Below are 20,749 nucleotides of genomic sequence, written 5' to 3'. Positions count from 1 at the left end.
TTCTAAATTTCAAAATTTCGCAACGAGACGCATAGATTTTCAAATTTCATCGGGACGCATAAATTTTGTAAATTTTCCATCAGGATACATAGATTTTTCAAATTTTCCATCGGGTGCATAGATTTTTTGTTGGGTTGTCTTGTATTTATGAAAAGTGTCATTTTCTTGTTAGATGGAAAAATTTGTCAAGGCAACCAAATGACACATCTCCGGTTACGTGTTAGGAAGGGATAAAACCGGAAGTCGATTTTTGACGAAACAAACAAACATCTCTCTCTTTAAACTGGACATTTTGGAAATTTTCCCTTATTTGTATTTGTTTGTAGGTTAATTCCATAAGGTTTGGATCAAATACAAATTAAATTAACGTGCTAACTATGAGAATCATATAATGTAGTGTAACTATAGCATAGTGTAATTACACTACGATGTAATTACATAATTACACTTGATTCTTAAAGTTAGCACGCTAATTTAATTTGTACGTTAACTTTCCTCAATTACGTACATATATCGAAATAATGATGTAGAGCATGTATTTCTTTCTTTATGCTTTTGAATGTGGTGTTATGATTAGAATATTATATATGGTCGTTGTCGAGTTGATATATTTTCTATAATTCAATCATTTGATACTTTCATTCTAAATATGTCTATTTTGACTATGATCGTTGCCCACCCATCCAACCCGCCTGATCATTTTGTCTGGTCTAATTAAAGTAGGTAATAGCTTTTTTATAAAAAAAATTGATTTCTATAAAAGAATTATTTAATCATTGCTTAGTATTCGAGTTTTATCGTGCATCCTTTACATACGAGGGTTTGGTTGGTGATTTGTTGTAATGTAGATTTTCTTAAGGGTTGAAAGATTTACGACGTATGTATCATATCAGGTTGAATGCGTAGCCCGAGTTAGAATATTGGTGATGTGATCGTTGGGCTGACCCGACCCACATTAGCAAACCAATTAGGGTTGGATGTTTCGATTTTCATCCTCTATAATTGATGTGTTGCCTCTTCATTTCACTCCACTAGGGTCAGCTGGGAGGTGTGGTGGGCCTTGGTAGCTGCTTAATACACGTTTGGGACACTCGAAATCTCAAAGAGAAGCCTGCACTTCACTCCATTTGTCTGGGAAGAAACACTCTAGGTGTCTTATAATTAGCCAAAAGCATGATAATGAATTAGCAAATAATTATAAAAGAGTATAAGCAACCTCAAATGTTTGTTTTGGGCCGAAGACGAAATTGTTTTTGAGCCTTAAGTAAAATGAGCATTTTGTTGGGTTTAAACAATTTAATTTTTATATGAGTTTACTTGTTTATATTTTGGGTTGTGTAAAAAACTTTTGTATAAAAATAAGATTAAAAAAATCTCAAATGAGACTAGAACCCATAACATTTTGGTTGATAGTAATACCCTTTGCCACTAGACCAAGTTAGTGGTTATGTAATTAAATTTAATAATTAAATATACATATTGTATTTAATAAAAATACATATAATTTAAAAAAAAAAAACAAAATTTCGGGCCTAACGAGGTGTCGGGCATATGGCTGTCGACCACCCCGCCATCCCCCAAGGCCGGCCCCGATAAGTTCCATCATAATAGGCGTGTCACGTGTAGGTGACTCGGTTATACCTATTAGGCCCATGAAATTCATTAATGTTGTAATGAGTTTATGAGGTTGTAATTTGGGCTTTATATTTGGTAATTACATGTTGGCCAAGTTTGGTTCACCCTATAAATATATAGCCATGATTAAGGTGATTATAATAATACAAGAGGTTTTCCCTAAATATCGTGTACTTGTTTGTGTTTCTATTATCAATTCGTTCTGTCACTCACATGATTCAAATTTCGTTTTATTCAAGAAGTTACGAGTCACATAATGATGAGTGATGACAATTTGAAATTTTCTACGTACATTAACAAGTTGTACATTACTTACTAAGATAAGATTCCGATACATAGGTTCGCAAGCTATACCTACATAAAATAAAAACTTTTAGTCGTCGAGTGATTGTGCCAAAAAGTTCACATGCATGTTTCATACATTAGTTTGTCCAAAACAAAGTCACATGTGTCATACTTGACAAAAAGACACTGACCGGACACTATGCCACCATCCTAGTTTTAAACACCCTTTTTTACTCAACTAATGAACATGACTTTTCAATTGAACCTCTTTGTTGCCTACCAAATTGAAAGAGAGAGTTAGGGAGAAGAAACGTTAAGAAATTGGTCAGAAAACTAATCGACACCTAACTGACTCGCTGACAACTATTACAATATTTTACACAACCAGTCCTTCTACTTATCAAAAGTACAATTAAGTCTCTAGACTAATTGGCGCGTAACAATACTCCTGCCTTAAAGAATTTTGACAAAATTAAATGCATTATTGCCTCTTGTCACACTTCATGTGGTTAAACACAAGATCTATACCGCTAATGATAACCCCAGTTGTAACCCATGCAAGCCAACAAGATTTCTTTACATTTTCAACTTTCAATTCCCAAAACTGCCCATCTAGGCCAAAGTTATGTTTCCTAATAGCTTTTAAAGTAAATTTATATGTTTTTGGCCGAAAGTTAAGCCCCCCAACCCCCCCCCCCCCCCCCCCCCCCGCGCATTTTCGTCCAAGCTTCACCATTGATTTGCTCGAATGTCTCATGTTTGGAACACCTATCAAACTTTTCGAGTTGCTCTACAGTTTCGGCTATTGTTTTTTGGAACATTGATTTGCTCCAACAAGATATTAGTATGCCGCTAAGATGTTTGTAATTTGGTATATCCATTTGTAACCCACATGCAACCTCTGGTGATGATGATGATTATGATGGTGGTGGTGGTGATGGTGATGGTGATGGTGATGGTGATGGTGATAATGATGATGATGATGATGATGATGATGATGGTGGTGGTGGTGGTGGTGGTGATGATTATGATATTGCTGATATTGGTGATGGTGATGATTATAATGATGGTGATGATAATTATGATGATGATGATGTTGATGATGATTATGATGGTGATGGTGATGATGATCATGATGATAATGATGGTGATGGTGATGATGATGATGATGGTGGTGGTGGTGGTGATGATGATGATGATAATGATGTTGATGCTGATGATGATGAAGATAATGATGATCATGATGTTGATGATGATAATGATGGTGATGATGATGGTGATGGTGATGGTAATGGTGATGGTGATGATGATGATGATGATGATGATGATTATGGGTGGTGGTGATGATGATGATATTGATGATGATGATGTTGATGATGGTGATGGTGATGGTGATGGTGATGGTGATGGTGATGGCGATGGTGATGATGATGATGGTGATAATGATGATGATGCTGATGATGATGATGATAATGATGATGATGGTGGTGGTGATGATGGTAGTGGTGATAATGATGATGATGATGATGGTGGTGGTGGTGGTGGTGGTGGTGGTGATGATGATGATTATGATGTTGATGAGGGTGATGGTGATAATGATGTTGATGATGATGATGGTGGTGGTGGTCATGGTGGTAATGATGATGATGATGTTTATGGTGATGGTGATGGTGATGGTGATGGTGATGATGAAGGTGATGGTGATGGTGATGTCAATGATGATGATGATGATAACGATGGTGATAATGATGATGATGTTGATGATGGTGATGATAGTAGTGGTGATGATGATGGTGATGGTGGTGGTGATGATGATGATGATGATGAAGATGATGAGGGTGATGATGATGGTGATGATGATGATAATCGAAAATGTAACATAATCGAAAATGTAATATACTCGATTATGTAACATAATCGAAAAATTAACATAATCGATTGCGTAACATAATAGAAAATGTAACATAATCGATTATGTAACATAACCAATTATATAACATGATCGATAATGTAACATAATCGATTTAGTTACATTTTCTATTATGTTAAATTTTCGATTATGTTACATAATCGATTAGTTTATATTTTCGATTATGTTACATAATCGATTATGTTACATTTTCGATTATGTTACATAATCGATTATGTTACATTTTCGATTATCTTACATAATCGATTATGTAACATTTTCGATTATATTACAATTTCGATTATGTAACATTTTCGATTATGTTACATTTTCGATAATGTTACATTTTCGATTATGTTACATAATCGAAAATGTAACATAATGGATTATGTAACATAATCAATTATGTAACATTATCGAAAATGTAACATAATCGACTATGTAACATAATCGATTATGTAACATAATCGAAAATGTAACATTATCGATTATATAACATAATCGAAAATGTAACATAACGTGAAATTTTAACACAATCGAAAATGTAACATAATCGATTATGTAACATCATGGAAAATGTAACATAATCGAAAATTTAACATAATCGATTATGTAACATAATCAATTAGTTAACATAATCAAAAATGTAACATAATCGATTATGTAACATAATCGAAAATATAACATTATCGATTATGTAACATAATCGAAAATGTAACATAATGTACAATTAAAAACAATCGAAAATGTAACATAATCGAAAATGTTACATAATCGAAAATGTAAGATAATCAATTATGTAACATAATAGAAAATTTAACATTATCGATTATGTAACATAATCGAAAATGTTACATAATCGATTTTGTAACATAATCGAAAATGTAACATAATCGATTATGTAACATAATCGATTATATAACATAATCGAAAATGTAACAAATGTAACATAATCGATTATGTAACATAATGGAAAATGTAACATAATGGAAAATTTAACATAATCGATTATGTTTCATAATCGATTATGTAACATAATCGAAAATGTAACATTATCGATTATGTAACATAATCGAAAATGTTACATAATCGATTATGTAACATAATCGAAAATGTTACATAATCGATTATGTAACATAATCGAAAATGTAACATAATCGATTATGGAACATAATCCAAAATGTTACATAATCGATTATGCAAAATAATCGAAAATGTAACATAATCGATTATGCAACATAATCGAAAATGTAACATAATCGAAAATGTAACATAATCGATTATGTAACATAATGGAAAATTTAACATAATCGAAAATGTAACATAATCGATTATGTTACATAATGGAAAATGTAACATAATCGAAAATGTAACATAATCGATTATGTAACATAATCTAAAATGTAACATAATCGATTATGTAACATAATCGAAAATGTAACCTTATCGATTATGTAACATAATCGAAAATGTTACATAATCGATTATGTAACATAATCGAAAATGTATCATAATCGATTATGTAACATAATTGAAAATGTAACATTATCGATTATGTAACATAATCAAAAATGTTACATAATCGATTATGTAACATAATCGAAAATGTAACGTAATCGATTATGTTACATAATGGAAAATGTAACATAATTGATTATGTAACATAATGGAAAATGTAACATAATCGAAAATGAAACATAATTGATTAGGTAACATAATCGAAAATATTACATAATCGATTATGTAACATAATCGAAAATGTAACATAATCGATTATGTAATATAGTGGAAAATGTAACATAATCGAAAGTGTAACATAATCGATTATGTAACATAATTGAAAATGTAACATTATCGATTATGTAACATAATCGATTATGTAACATAATCGAAAATGTAACATAATCGATTATGTAACATAATCGAAAATGTAACGTAATCGAAAATGTAACATAATCGATTATGTAACATAATGGAAAATGTGACATAATCGAAAATGTGACATAATCGATTATGTAACATAATCGAAAATATAACATTATCGATTATGTAACATAATCAAAAATGTTACATAATCGATTATGTAACATAATCGAAAATGTAACATAATCCATTATGTAACATTATCGAAAATGTAACATTATCGATTATGTAACATAATCGATTATGTAATATAATCAAAAATGTAACATAATCGATTATGTTACATACTGGAAAAGGTAACATAATCGATTATGTAACATAAAGGAAAATGTAACATAATAAAAAATGTAACCTAATTGATTACGTAACATAATCGAAAGTGTACATAATCTATTATGTAACATAATCGAAAATGTAACATTATCGATTATGTAACATAGTGGAAAATGTAACATAATCGATTATGTAACCTAATCAAAAATGTAACATGTCACACCCCCATATAAGGCCTAGGAGTGCGACCCATAAGTTGGTATCGTGTTTCTAAATAAATCAGAGTTACGTTTATTTGCGGAAGACTTATAAAACTTTAAGGATTAAAAGTGTAATTTATATATACATTCAAAAGACGGGATTATAAAACACTCGTTTTAAGTTATTACAAAATATATATGTGTTTATAAATTTACAAACCGCCATATTAAGTTATTACAAAACCATCCGAGCCATCGGATATTTATACTACTTCGACACTTCTAAGCGCTAATCTTGTTCACCTGCAAAAATGTAATAAAATACGTCAGCAACGAATGCTGGTGAACACGCTGACGCAAAATAATTTCTTTTGCTTTATTATCCCTCGAGACTACGCCTGCCTCGGCCCAACGTGGCTTAGGAATAACAAAGTCAAATAACACATTATAAACTAGAGCCTCTACGCTAGGTCACCTCATAAACACCGCAGTGTTTGACTTCATTAAGTACCCGTAAATATACACATACGGTCGTACTTGTTGGTGCATTTTGTGACCGTCGCTATGCAATTCAGACCAGCGGAGACGCCACAGGCGAAGTTAGCACAACTTCGCCTTAGGCGAAGTTAGAACAACTTCGCCAACGGCGAAGTTGTAACAACTTCTGCCTTAGGCGAAGTTATCACACCTTCGCCTACTGAACAACTTCGCCTACTGGCCCAAGCCCAAGCCCGAGAAGATGTTTTGTCTATATATATGTGTGTCTTGTTTAGGTTTTGTATCCAGAAATTAGTGTGTGTCTTGAGTAGTTTGTTTGTTTAGAGAGAGTAAGAGACAAGGAGAGTCGTGTGAGACGACCCGAGGTAGAGCTCACCTCGGGTCAGTCGTGTTTTCTGTTTATGTTCTGTATGTCTCGTGGTTGATTATTATATATAAGAATCTGCAGATTTGATTATCCCGTTCTTGTATTTGTTCGTGTATTTGTTCGTGTACGTGTTTGTGTTCTTTATCTTTACACCAATAAACGAGTCTAGGAGGATTCCGCACTCCTAGACCTCGTGCGGATCTCGTATCGATCGGCGACGTCCCCGGGGGTACCTACAAGTGGTATCAGAGCCTTAGGCTCTTATGCTATGGTTCGAGATCTGCGTTTTGGTGTTTCTGGCACGTTTCTGTGCGTTTCTGGCCGAACAGCGCCGTAGGCGAAGTTATTGTTCATCAGGCGAAGTTGCCGTCACTGTTCGTAGGGTTTCAGCGAAGATATAAGGTTAAGCGAAGTTATCCACAACTTCGCCTACCTTCTCAAGTTCGCTTATCAGTCAGGCGATGTTATGGACAGGCGAAGTTATTGACAGGCGAAGTTTTAGCCAGGCGAAGTTATAGCCAGGCGAAGTTATGGACAGACGAAGTTAACTTTAGGCGAAGTTAACGAGAAAAAAAAAAGTATTTTGGTGTTTTCGTCTGTATGGCCAGGTGTACACGATTATTGTGAGACCGGAGATGTTGTTCCGTCAACGAGTGAAACTTGTTATCTCTGGGTCTTACGTGTGAACAAATACGTGTCAACTCTGGATATAGAGTTGAGTTTGTGAATGGGATATTGATTGAAACTGGATATTGACACATATTTGGGTGTTTGTGGGCAATGAAATTGTTGTTGTTCGAGGTTGACCAACCGAAGAAAGTCAAATTGAACTGAAGATTTTTGTCATTACTGGATTGCGATCAGAGCTTATTATTTATGTTATTTTCAAGGCGTTCGAGAATTGGATCCTGAAACGTGATGCTTATTTATTAGAGTGAAAATTCTGGAACAAGTTGGATTTAATCGGGAACTAAAGTGTTTATGTTCTTGATCGTTATCCCTGATGATTGAAGATGCTTCGGATTAATTAATGGTCATGTGTTAGATTCTGTCAAGGTGGTTTTGTGATGAAATTGATCACTTGATGTTGAGTAGTTGAAGATTAAACCTTATCGTATGCCGACGAGTTGGTGAAGTTGTGGAGGAAGCCCAACTTCACGTGTTGGTGAAGTCAGATGGACTCACGTGATTGGTTGAGATGATCTATTGGCACGAGGATGCATGCATTTCAAAGACCTCAATCGTTATAGTCGGAGAAGCTTACACTGAAGGGGAGATCTGATATGGAAGACGCTGGGTGATTGGTAGATTTGTGAAGCTACATGACAGTTTCAGACACGGCTGGTTGAAGGGCAAACAGAAGATCATCAGTTAAGAGGGAGTCTGTTGGTGCATGTTTTTGTAACAGATGATCTTTCGTGTTTGTTAGAATTGAGAACAACGGTCAAAGGGGAGACTGTTGGTGCATTTTGTGACCGTCGCTATGCAATTCAGACCAGCGGAGACGCCACAGGCGAAGTTAGCACAACTTCGCCTTAGGCGAAGTTATCACAACTTCGCCTACTGAACAACTTCGCCTACTGGCCCAAGCCCAAGCCCGAGAAGATGTTTTGTCTATATATATGTGTGTCTTGTTTAGGTTTTGTATCCAGAAATTAGTGTGTGTCTTGAGTAGTTTGTTTGTTTAGAGAGAGTAAGAGACAAGGAGAGTCGTGTGAGACGACCCGAGGTAGAGCTCACCTCGGGTCAGTCATGTTTTCTGTTTATGTTCTGTATGTCTCGTGGTTGATTATTATATATAAGAATCTGCAGATTTGATTATCCCGTTCTTGTATTTGTTCGTGTATTTGTTCATGTACGTGTTTGTGTTCTTTATCTTTACACCAATAAACGAGTCTAGGAGGATTCCGCACTCCTAGACCTCGTGCGGATCTCGTATCGATCGGCGACGTCCCCGGGGGGACCTACAAATTCTCAGCGATAGTGACGTTTTTTTTTTTTTTTTTAATTAAACACAAAGCATGGTTACTCGGGATTGATCATCCCATTCAGCTCAATAAGGTTTTGAAATCTTGATTTGTCAAACGCTTTAGTATATAAATCAGCGAAATTATCAAGCGTATCCACCTTTTCAAGCACAATCAGTTTCTTCTCAGCACAATCCCGTATAAAATGATGACGTATGTCAATATGTTTAGTTTTACTGTGCTTCACGGGATTGTTAGTTACTGAGATAGCAGCTGTGTTATCAATGCAAATAGGAGTAAGTGAGAAATTCAGACCATAGTCGCGCAACTGTTGTTGAATCCACAGAACCTGGGAGCAGCAGTTGGATGCTGCCATGTATTCTGCCTCACATGTTGAAATGGCGACTGATGTCTGCTTCTTGCATTGCCAGGACACTAATCTGCCTCCTAGAAACTGACATCCTCCAGTTGTTGACTTCCGACTCTGATTGCACCCTCCATAATCAGAATCTGTGTAAGCGACTAGCTCCAAGTCTCCTCCCTTCGCGTACCACAACCCCAGCTTAGGTTTGCCTTTGAGATACCGCAAGATCCTCTTCACACCCTTCATGTGAGATTCCTTTGGGTTTGCCTGAAAACGAGCACAAAGACAAACTGCAAACATAATATCATGCCTAGAAGCAGTTAAGTACATTAAAGAACCTATAATAGCCCGATACTGAGTTGGGTCCACATCTGCGTCATTGTCTGTCTCAGCACCCAACTTATGGTTGACGCAGACTGGAGTATCGAATGGAGTGCTGTCCTCCATCTTGAAACGTTTGAGCACATCATGGACATACTTGGTCTGATGAATGAACATCCCATCCTTCTTCTGATCAACCTGCAATCCTAAAAAGAAAGTTAGTTCACCCATAGCACTCATTTCAAACCTTTTATTCATGACGGCCTCAAACCCCTGACACATGGAGACTTCTGATGCAGCAAAGATAATGTCATCCACGTAGACTTGCACCAGCAGGAAGTCGCTTCCTTCTCTCTTGACGAACAACGTGCTATCTATCTTCCCTCTTTCAAACCCATTTTCAAGCAAGTAATCTGATAAGGTTGAGTACCAGGCACGAGGTGCCTGATGTAATCCATACAACGCCTTGCTTAACTTGTACACGTGGTCTGGAAAGTCTGGGTCAGGAAAACCCGGAGGTTGCTCAACGTACACAACCTCATCAACTTTCCCATTTAGGAACGCACTTTTCACGTCTAACTGAAATACCTTCATCTTCTTATAAGCAGCAAATGCCAAAAACAATCTAATGGCTTCCAATCTTGCCACAGGAGCGAACACTTCATTATAATCAATCCCCTCTTGTTGATTAAAACCTTTAACGACTAGCCTCGCCTTGTTTCTTATAATAATCCCTTTCTCATCTCTCTTGCACTTAAAAACCCATTTTGTGCCTATCGCATGCACATGCTTCGGTTTTTCAACCAAAGTCCAAACTTCCATTTTCTTGAATTGAGCTAGCTCTTCTTGCATGGCCTCGACCCACGAGCTGTCCTTTAGAGCCATTTGGTAATTCTTTGGTTCAATCTGGCTGATAAAGCAGGTGTACAAGCATTCGTTGATTATGCCTGTCTCCTTAATGCTTGTGTAAACACAGGTGTGCTCATTCAAGCTACGTCTTGTTTGTACACCGGAGGACACATCACCAATCACATTCTCCAAAGGGTGATCTTTATGAATTCTTGTGGTCGGAACAGAACCGATATGCAAATTGTCTTCCAAGTTAGAAGAGAGCTCGTCAATTGTTGTTTCTTGCTGAGAGTGAAACGGATTGAAAAATTCTTCTTCAGGAGAGGCAGCAGGGGTATCGATAGCATTTGATGAGGAAGGTTGACATTTATCAAACAGCTGTCTTTGCACTAGATTTTCTTCCTCATCAAGGATCATCTTCGTATCAACTCTCTCTTCTTCTTCTGCACTATCCAAATACGGTATGTTAAAAGACTTAAAAAGTCTATCATAGTCGAAAAACTCAGCAGGTCCGTTGCTTGGTTTTGGCGATTTGTAACTTGTGATATCTGTGTTACACACCACCTCTACCTTGCCGGTCGATGTATTAAAGACACGTCTGTTGGGAGTCGCAACAACATAACCGACTAAGATTCCTTCATCGGCTACTTCACCAAATTTAGAATTTGTCTTTAAAATCGAACAAGGGGACCCGAATGGTTCAAGACCACTCAAGTTGGGCTTCCTCCCATGCATAAGCTCATAACACGTTTTATTAAGTCTTTTAACAGTCAAGACTCTATTCAGGATATAACAGGCTGTAGCAACAGCTTCAGCCCAGAACACCACAGGAAGCTTCGAATCAGCCAGCATAGTTCTGGCTCCTTCAATTAACATTCTATTCTTCCTCTCAGCCACTCCATTCTGTTGCGGAGTATACGGAGCGCTGTACTGGTGCTCAATCCCTTTCTGAAGGCAGAAGATCTCCATTTCAAAATTCTTGAACTCCGTTCCATTGTCACTCCTGATGAACTTAACCCTTTTATCCATAACGTTCTCAACTTTGGTAATCAAATTCTTCACCATCTGAGCCGTTTCATCTTTTGATTTCAGGAAATATACCCACGAATATCGTGAGTAATCATCAGTGATCACCAAGCAATAAGAAGTACCTCCTAGACTTTTTGCATTCACGGGACCGAAGAGATCCATGTGAAGCAATTCTAGAGTACTGACAATAAAATTGACCTTCTTGGTATGATGGGATTTCTTGTGCTGCTTTCCCTTCTTGCACGCTAGACATTTGTCTTCAAAGTTGAAACTTTTCAAGGGAACGCCCAGCACAAGTCCATTCTTGACAATGTGGTTCATCTTCCGAAGATGAATGTGCCCCATTCTCCTATGCCACAATTTGGACTCCGATTCGCTCGCTTTTGACATAAGACATGATTCTTCCGTGGCCATTTCAGTCGACCTCATATCCATAATATACGTATTCCTCTCACGTGGAGCCTTCATCACAATCCACTCCTCTGGTATCTGAAAACCAGGATGCAACACAATCGCCTCATTCTTTGTAAAATGTACGGTGTACTCCTTATCACAGATCTGCGACACACTTAGCAGATTGTGCTTCAATTCTTCGACAAAGTTTACTTTCTCTAGAGTCATCTTTCCATTAGACACCGTTCCCATTCCTGTAATCTTGCCTCCACTTTCTCCTGCAAAGCTCACTCTCTCTCCTTGAACAGGTTTCAAATCGTGTAACAAGTTTTTGTTACCCGTCATGTGCCGGGAACAGCCGCTATCCACAACCCAAAGATTATTGGCAGCCCTGTTCAACTGTTCCTGCACGATTAAACCAAAAGATTAGAATCTAGGGACCCAAGACCAATTGGTCTTGGATCTATACATCCCGAACTTTGGCTTTCCAAAGTTAGTCTCTGTATAATTCCTGTAAGTCCTATTAGTATACCTCCTTGTAGATTGATTGTGAGGCCTTCCAAACCTTTGTGAATTGAAAGAATTATAGCTTGTGGTTTGGTTATTAGCAGTGTAAAACTGAGATTGGTTTCTTTGAAAACCTGAATTAGTCACATTTCTGAATTTTGAATGGTTTTCATTTTTACCAGTATTATTATTACCATTAGACTTATTCTCAGTTTTAGTAGGCCTCACACCTCTGAATCTCTGCTTCAGAGGGCAATATGCAACTAGGCGCCCTAATTGATTACACCTAAAACAACACCTATGTTCAACCTTTTTATCAACAGGTGTTTTCGATGTCGAGGCATTATTACCGCCCGTTTGTCTCACATAAGGTGGGACATACAGGTTTAGCGGAGAACTCTTTTTAGTTGTTTTATCTTTCTCTCCACTATCTGGCAATACCGCCTCCTCTTTTGCCTTACCAGGCTCGGATGACTTATCCGAACTTGATGAGACTAGACTCGGATCAGAAATTTTAACACTTGAAACAGGCGAACTTGTTTCGCCTCTACTAACATCTGGTTCTTTACTAGTTACTTTAATTGGAACTGTCTGAACAACCTCAAAGTCAACAGATTTCTGAACACTAGGATTAAAAGTGTAATTGTGATTATAAGGTGGTGGAACCTCATGATAACCAATTCCTCCCCTCTTAACTGAGGAACCTTGATCACTAACAAGGTGATCAAGAATAGCAGAGGAATTTCTGAACTGCTCAAGTTTTCTATTCAGTTCCACCACTTTCACCTGGTGATCAGCAATCTGTTTTTCTCTTTCAGCTATTAGTTTGGTTTTTTCTTCCAAAACTTCATAGCTTAGATCAATCACTTGAATTTTTTCAGCAAGTTTTGCTTTTAGACTTTTAATATCTTTTTCACAAGCTTTTATTTTAACTTTATAGCTATTTTCTCTTGCTTTAGTAAAGTGATGATCTTCTTTTAAAGTTTTAAACTCAGCATCCAAACCAACATACTGATCAGTTATAGTTGCTAATTGCTCAGACAAGTTTTCACATTTAGAACAAGTAGGTTTAGAACATACCTCGGAGAGCTGGTCTTTAACATCTGCCATGAGAGCTTTTTCTTCTCCGGTAACCTTCTCATTTCCTTCAGTTTCAACCTTCGCCAAATTGGCCTGTTCGAAAGTTTCTTCAGAATGCAGGTTCCAGTTGTATTCACCATCTTCTCTGGAAATCATAGCACTATAATCTTTACTACCCCCATTATGCTGTGTAGACTTGCCTTGACCACGTTCCACACGCTCATTTCTGCACTCCTTAGCAAAGTGGCCGTTTTGCTGACAGTTGTAGCATCTTACCTTCGTCTTGTCAAACCCTGGCCTTCCACCGACAAATTTTCTTCCGGTCTTTTTCATAAACCGTTTCACTCTTCTCACGATCATAGCCATCTGCCATTGCAGATCCATTTCTTCCATATCATCAGCATCAATCTGGTCATAGTCTTCATCCAACATAGCTGGATCAACAATCTTCCCCTGAATGTAGTTCTCATAGGAAGCAATAAAAGAAGCATAGAGAGCAACCTGCTCTTCAGCAGATTTGACACTCATAGGCATCTTAGAGTAGTTGATAATAGAAATACTTGGAGAGCAACTACTCTTGCTTGCTTGCGGTTTAGAAGCACTAGATCCACCTGCTACAAAGCAAACATCACCATTCGTGTTGACTGACACATGCCCCTCATGTGATGAGTTGGCACCCGACTCTCCCTTCGAGTAGTAGGCAGCTGATTCAGTCTTCGAACCTGAACTAGAGTTGACTTTAGCACCATACATACCTGGATCTTGAACCTGATCCGTAGGTGTCTCCTTTCTAACCATGTTAAGCTCAAAGGTTCGGAGCTTGTTGACTGCCGTTTCCAGATCATATTGGGGAAAGTCTTTGTCTTCCCTCATCAGCACCGTGTACATCTCCCATTTTGGTGGGAGAGCATCAAGAAGCTTCTCAACTATCTCTTCTTCTCGGTAAGAAATTGAATAGTTGCTCAGTTCAGTCATCAGATGATAATATCGGGTGATGACATCATCTAGAGATTCATTCTTCAAATACTTGAAGACTGAGAACTGGGTTTTGAGCAATTTGATCTTCGAAGCACGGATTCCCACATTTCATTCAAACCGGTTCTCAAGAGCTTCCCAAAGCTCTCTTGCTGTCTTGTACTTTCTAAACGTATGAATGATCTCTTGTGGAAGAGCCATAGTGATAGCAGCATGAGCCTTGCTCTCGGCCTCATACATCTTTTTCTCTTCATCTTCCATTTTGCTGTACTTCTTGATCTGATCACGACCTTCGTACTCCATAGTTGGTGGAATATAACCATCCTGGATGCATACCCACATTTTCGCATCCTGGTACTTGACATATTGTTCGAACCGATCCTTCCAAGCAACGAAATCGGTTCCCTTCAGCAACCTTGGTGCTTTTGTAGCTGAGCCTGCTTCTACTTCCATCTTAACTAACTCTGAGATGTTAATTGACGACATATTTCTCAAAAACTAAGAAACCCGAGAAAATTTTGTTTTTGTTTTTTTTTTTTTGAAAAGTACTGTAGGCGCAGTTACGGATAACTTCGCTTAAGTCTTAACTTCGCTTGAGGTAAGCGAACTTAGGAGGTAGGCGGAGTTGTAGAGAACTTCGCTTGAGTTAGGCGAACTTGAGAAGGTAGGCGAAGTTGTGGATAACTTCGCTTAACCTTATATCTTCGCCGAAACCCTACGAACAGTGACGGCAACTTCGCCTGATGAACACGAAGTTTCTGCAGATCTGATTTCTGGGTTTTTCGAGGTTTTTGACGGTGTAAAGGGTTGAATACGATGGTAGGAGGTAAGAATGACACAAAAACACAGAAAACACGTCCCGCGAATAGTCGAAACGGGACGACTTCTACACCCGCGTGAATATCCCGAACCACACAATCGAGCAAATGCTCTGATACCAATTGTAGGTTCCCTGGATGGATCAACACGAGATATCTCGATCTACGTAGGTGCGGAATCCCTGCGTAGGTCGTTACGAGCGTAGAAGACACGAATAGATCAAACACGATACGATAAACAAACCCGTTATATTATAACCAAAACACGTGAAACAATATCACTATTACAGACATGAACTCTCGTCCTCACGTTACAGCTCTCGTAACTTCGATAATGATCACACACACCACCCTTTACAAGCTAAGCCGTAACCTATATAAATACACGACAACTTCGCCTGGCATGTTCAGGCGAAGTTGTCCATAACTTCGCTTGACTAACAAGTTCGCCTAAACAGCGAACTTGTTAGTAACTTCGCTTAAGACATATAAAACATAATTAATCATTACAGACTCGATTACAGACACTAGACTATGAACTACTGACATTATGCACCAACAGATTTTTTTTTTTTAAAGTACTGTAGGCGAAGTTACGGATAACTTCGCTTAAGTCTTAACTTCGCTGAAGAACTTCGCTGATTCTTAACTTCGCTTGAGGTAAGCGAACTTAGGAGGTAGGCGGAGTTGTAGAGAACTTCGCTTGAGTTAGGCGAACTTGAGAAGGTAGGCGAAGTTGTGGATAACTTCGCTTAACCTTATATCTTCGCCGAAACCCTACGAACAGTGACGACAACTTCGCCTGATGAACACGAAGTTTCTGCAGATCTGATTTCTGGGTTTTTCGAGGTTTTTGACGGTGTAAAGGGTTGAATACGATGGTAGGAGGTAAGAATGACACAAAAACACAGAAAACACGTCCCGCGAATAGTCGAAACGGGACGACTTCTACACCCGCGTGAATATCCCGAACCACACAATCGAGCAAAAGCTCTGATGCCAATTGTAGGTTCCCTGGATGGATCAACACGAGATATCTCGATCTACGTAGGTGCGGAATCCCTGCGTAGGTCGTTACGAGCGTAGAAGACACGAATAGATCAAACACGATACGATAAACAAACCCGTTATATTATAACCAAAACACGTGAAACAATATCACTATTACAGACACGAACTCTCGTCCTCACGTTACAGCTCTCGTAACTTCGATAATGATCACACACACCACCCTTTACAAGCTAAGCCGTAACCTATATAAATACACGACAACTTCGCCTGGCATGTTCAGGCGAAGTTGTCCATAACTTCGCTTGACTAACAAGTTCGCCTAAACAGCGAACTTGTTAGTAACTTCGCTTAAGACATATAAAACATAATTAATCATTACAGACTCGATTACAGACACTAGACTATGAACTACTGACATTATGCACCAACATGTAACATAATGGAAAATGTAACATAATCAAAAATATAACATTATCGATAATGTAACATAATTGAAAATGTTACATAATCGATTATGTTACATAATCGAAAATGTAACATTATCGATTATGTAACATAATGGAAAATGTAACATTATCGATTATGTAACATAATGGAAAATGTAAAATAATCGATTATGTAACATTTTCGATTATGTTACATAATGAAAAATGTAACATAATTGAAATGTAACATAATTAATTACGTAACATAATCGAAAATGTTACATAATCGATTATGTAACATAATCGAAAATATAACATAATCGATTATGTAACATAATGGAAAATGTAACATAATCGAAAATGTAACATAATCGATTATGTTACATAATGTAAAATGTAACATAATCGAAAATGTAACATAATCGATTATGTTACATAATGGAAAATGTAAAATAATCGAAAATGCAACATAATTGATTATATAACATAATCGAAAATATAACAAAATCGATTATTTAACATAATCGAAAATGTAACATTATCGATAATGAAACATAATTGAAAATGTTACATAATCGATTATGTAACATAATCGATTATGTAACATAATCGATTATGTAACATAATCGAAAATGTAACATTATCGATAATGTGACATAATTGAAAATGTTACATAATAAATTATATAACATAATCGAAAATTTAACATAATCGAAAATGTAACATTATCGAAAATATAACATAATCGAAAATGTAACATAATCGATTATGTAACATAATGGAAAATGTAACATTATCGATTATGTAACATAATGGAAAATGTAACATAATCGATTATGTAACATTTTCGATTATGTTACATAATGAAAAATGTAACATGATTGAAATGTAACATAATTAATTACGTAACATAATCGAAAATGTTACATAATCGATTATGTAACATAATCAAAAATATAACATAATCGATTATGTAACATAATGGAAAATGTAACATAATCGAAAATGTAACATAATCGATTATGTTACATAATGTAAAATGTAACATAATCGAAAATGTAACATAATCGATTATGTTACATAATGGAAAATGTAAAATAATCGAAAATGCAACATAATTGATTATATAACATATTCGAAAATATAACAAAATCGATTATTTAACATAATCGAAAATCTAACATTATCGATAATGAAACATAATTGAAAATGTTACATAATCGATTATGTAACATAATCGAAAATGTAACATTATCGATAATGTAACATAATTGAAAATGTTACATAATAAATTATGTAACATAATCGAAAATGTAACATAATCGATTATGTTACATAATCGAAAATGTAACATTATCGAAAATATAACATAATCGAAAATGTAACATAATCGATTATGTTACATAATCGAAAATGTTACACAATCGATTATGTAATATAATCGAAAATGTAACATAATCGATTTTGTAACATAATCGAAAATGTAACATAATCGAAAATGTAACATAATCGAAAATGTAACATTATCGATAATGTAACATAATTGAAAATGTTACATAATCGATTTTTTAACATAATCGAAAATGTAACATAATCGATTATGTAACATAATCGAAAATGTAACATTATCGATTATGTAACATAATCGAAAATGTTACATAATCGATTATGTAACATAATCGAAAATGTAACATAATCGATTATGTTTCATAATGGAAAATGTTACATAATCGATTATGTAACATAATCGAAAATGTAATATAATCGAAAATGTAACATAATCGATTATGTAATATTGTGGAAAATGTAACATTATCGATTATGTAACATAATCGAAAATATTACATAATCGATTAGGTAACACAATCGAAAATGTAACTTAATCGACTATGTTACAAAATAGAAAATGTAACATAATCGATTATGTAACATAATCGAAAATATTACATAATCGATTATGTAACATAATCGAAAATGTAACATAATCGATTATGTAACATAATGGAAAATGTAACATAATCGATTATGTTACATAATGGAAAATGTAACATAATCGAAAATGTAACATATTGGAAAATGTAACATAATCGAAAATGCAACATAATCGATTATGTAACATAATGGAAAATGTAACATAATCGAAATGTAACATGATTGATTATGTAACATAATCGAAAATGTTACATAATCGGATATGTAACTTAATCGAAAATGTTACATAATCGAATATGTAACATAATGGAAAATGTAATACAATCGAAAATGTAACATAATCGATTATGTTACATAATGGAAAATGTAACATAATCGAAAATGTAACATAATCGATTATGTTACATAATGGAAAATGTAACAAAATCGATTATGTAACATAATCGATTATTTAACATAATCGAAAATGTAACATTATCGATAATGAAACCTAATTGAAAATGTTACATAATCAATTATGTAACATAATCGAAAATGTAACATTATCGATAATGTAACATAATTGAAAAATGTTACATAATCGATTATGTAACATAATCGAAAATGTAACATAATCGATTATGTAACATAATCAAAAATGTTACATAATCGAAAATTTAACATAATGGAAAATGTAACATGATCGAAAATGTAACATAATCGATAATTTTTTACATAATGGAAAATGTAACATAATCGAAAATGTAACATAATCGATTATCTAACATAATCGAAAATGTTACATAATCGATTATATAACATAATCGAAAATGTAACATGATCGATTGTGTAACATAATCGAAAATGTAACATAATCGATTGTGTAACATAATCGAAAATGTAACATAATCGAATGTGTAACATAATCGAAAATGTAACATTATTGATTATGTAACATAATCGAAAATGTTACATAATAGATTATGTAACATAATCGAAAATGTAACATAATCGATTATGTTAAATAATGGAAAATGTCACATAATCGAAAATGTAACATAATTGATTAGGTAACATAATCGAAAATTTTACATAATCAGTAATGTAACATAATCGAAAATGTAACATAATCGATTATGTAAGATAGTGGAAAATGTAACATAATCGAAAATGTAACATAATCGATTATGTAACATAATTGAAAATGTAACATAATCGACAATGTAACATTACATAATCGAAAATGTAACATTATCGATAATGTAACATAATCGAAAATGTTACATAATCGATTATGTAACATAATCGAAAATGTAACATAATCGATTATGTAACATATTCGAAAATGTAACATTATCGATAATGTAACATAATTGAAAATGTTACATAATCGATTATGTAACATAATCAAAAATGTAACATAATCGATTATGTAACATAATCGATTATGTAACATAATCGAAAATGAAATTATCGATTATGTAACTAATCGAAAATGTTACATAATCGATTATGTAACATAATCGAAAATGTAACATAATCGATTATGTTTCATAATGGAAAATGTTACATAATCGATTATGTAACATAATCGAAAAGTAACATAATCGAAAATGTAACATAATCGATTATGTAACATTGTGGAAAATGTAACATAATCGAAAATGTAACATTATCGATTATGTAACATAATCGAAAATGTTACATAATCGATTAGGTAACATAATCGAAAATGTAACTTACTCGACTATGTTACATAATAGAAAATGTAACATAATCGATTATGTAACATAATGGAAAATGTAACATAATTGAAATGTAACATAATTGATTACGTAACATAATCAAAAATGTTACATAATCAATTATGTAACATAATCGAAAATGTAACATAATCGATTATGTAACATAATGGAAAATGTAACATAATCGAAAATGTAACATAATCGATTATGTTACATAATGGAAAATGTAACATAATCGAAAATGCAACATAATCGATTATGTTA

This window comes from Bidens hawaiensis, unplaced genomic scaffold (assembly GCF_021521415.1).
Source record: "Bidens hawaiensis isolate Kalapana, Puna unplaced genomic scaffold, B.hawaiensis_p1.1 tig00041330_1, whole genome shotgun sequence".
In the NCBI taxonomy this organism is placed as follows: Eukaryota; Viridiplantae; Streptophyta; class Magnoliopsida; order Asterales; family Asteraceae; genus Bidens; species Bidens hawaiensis.
Note: the sequence above shows the minus strand (reverse complement) of the source record.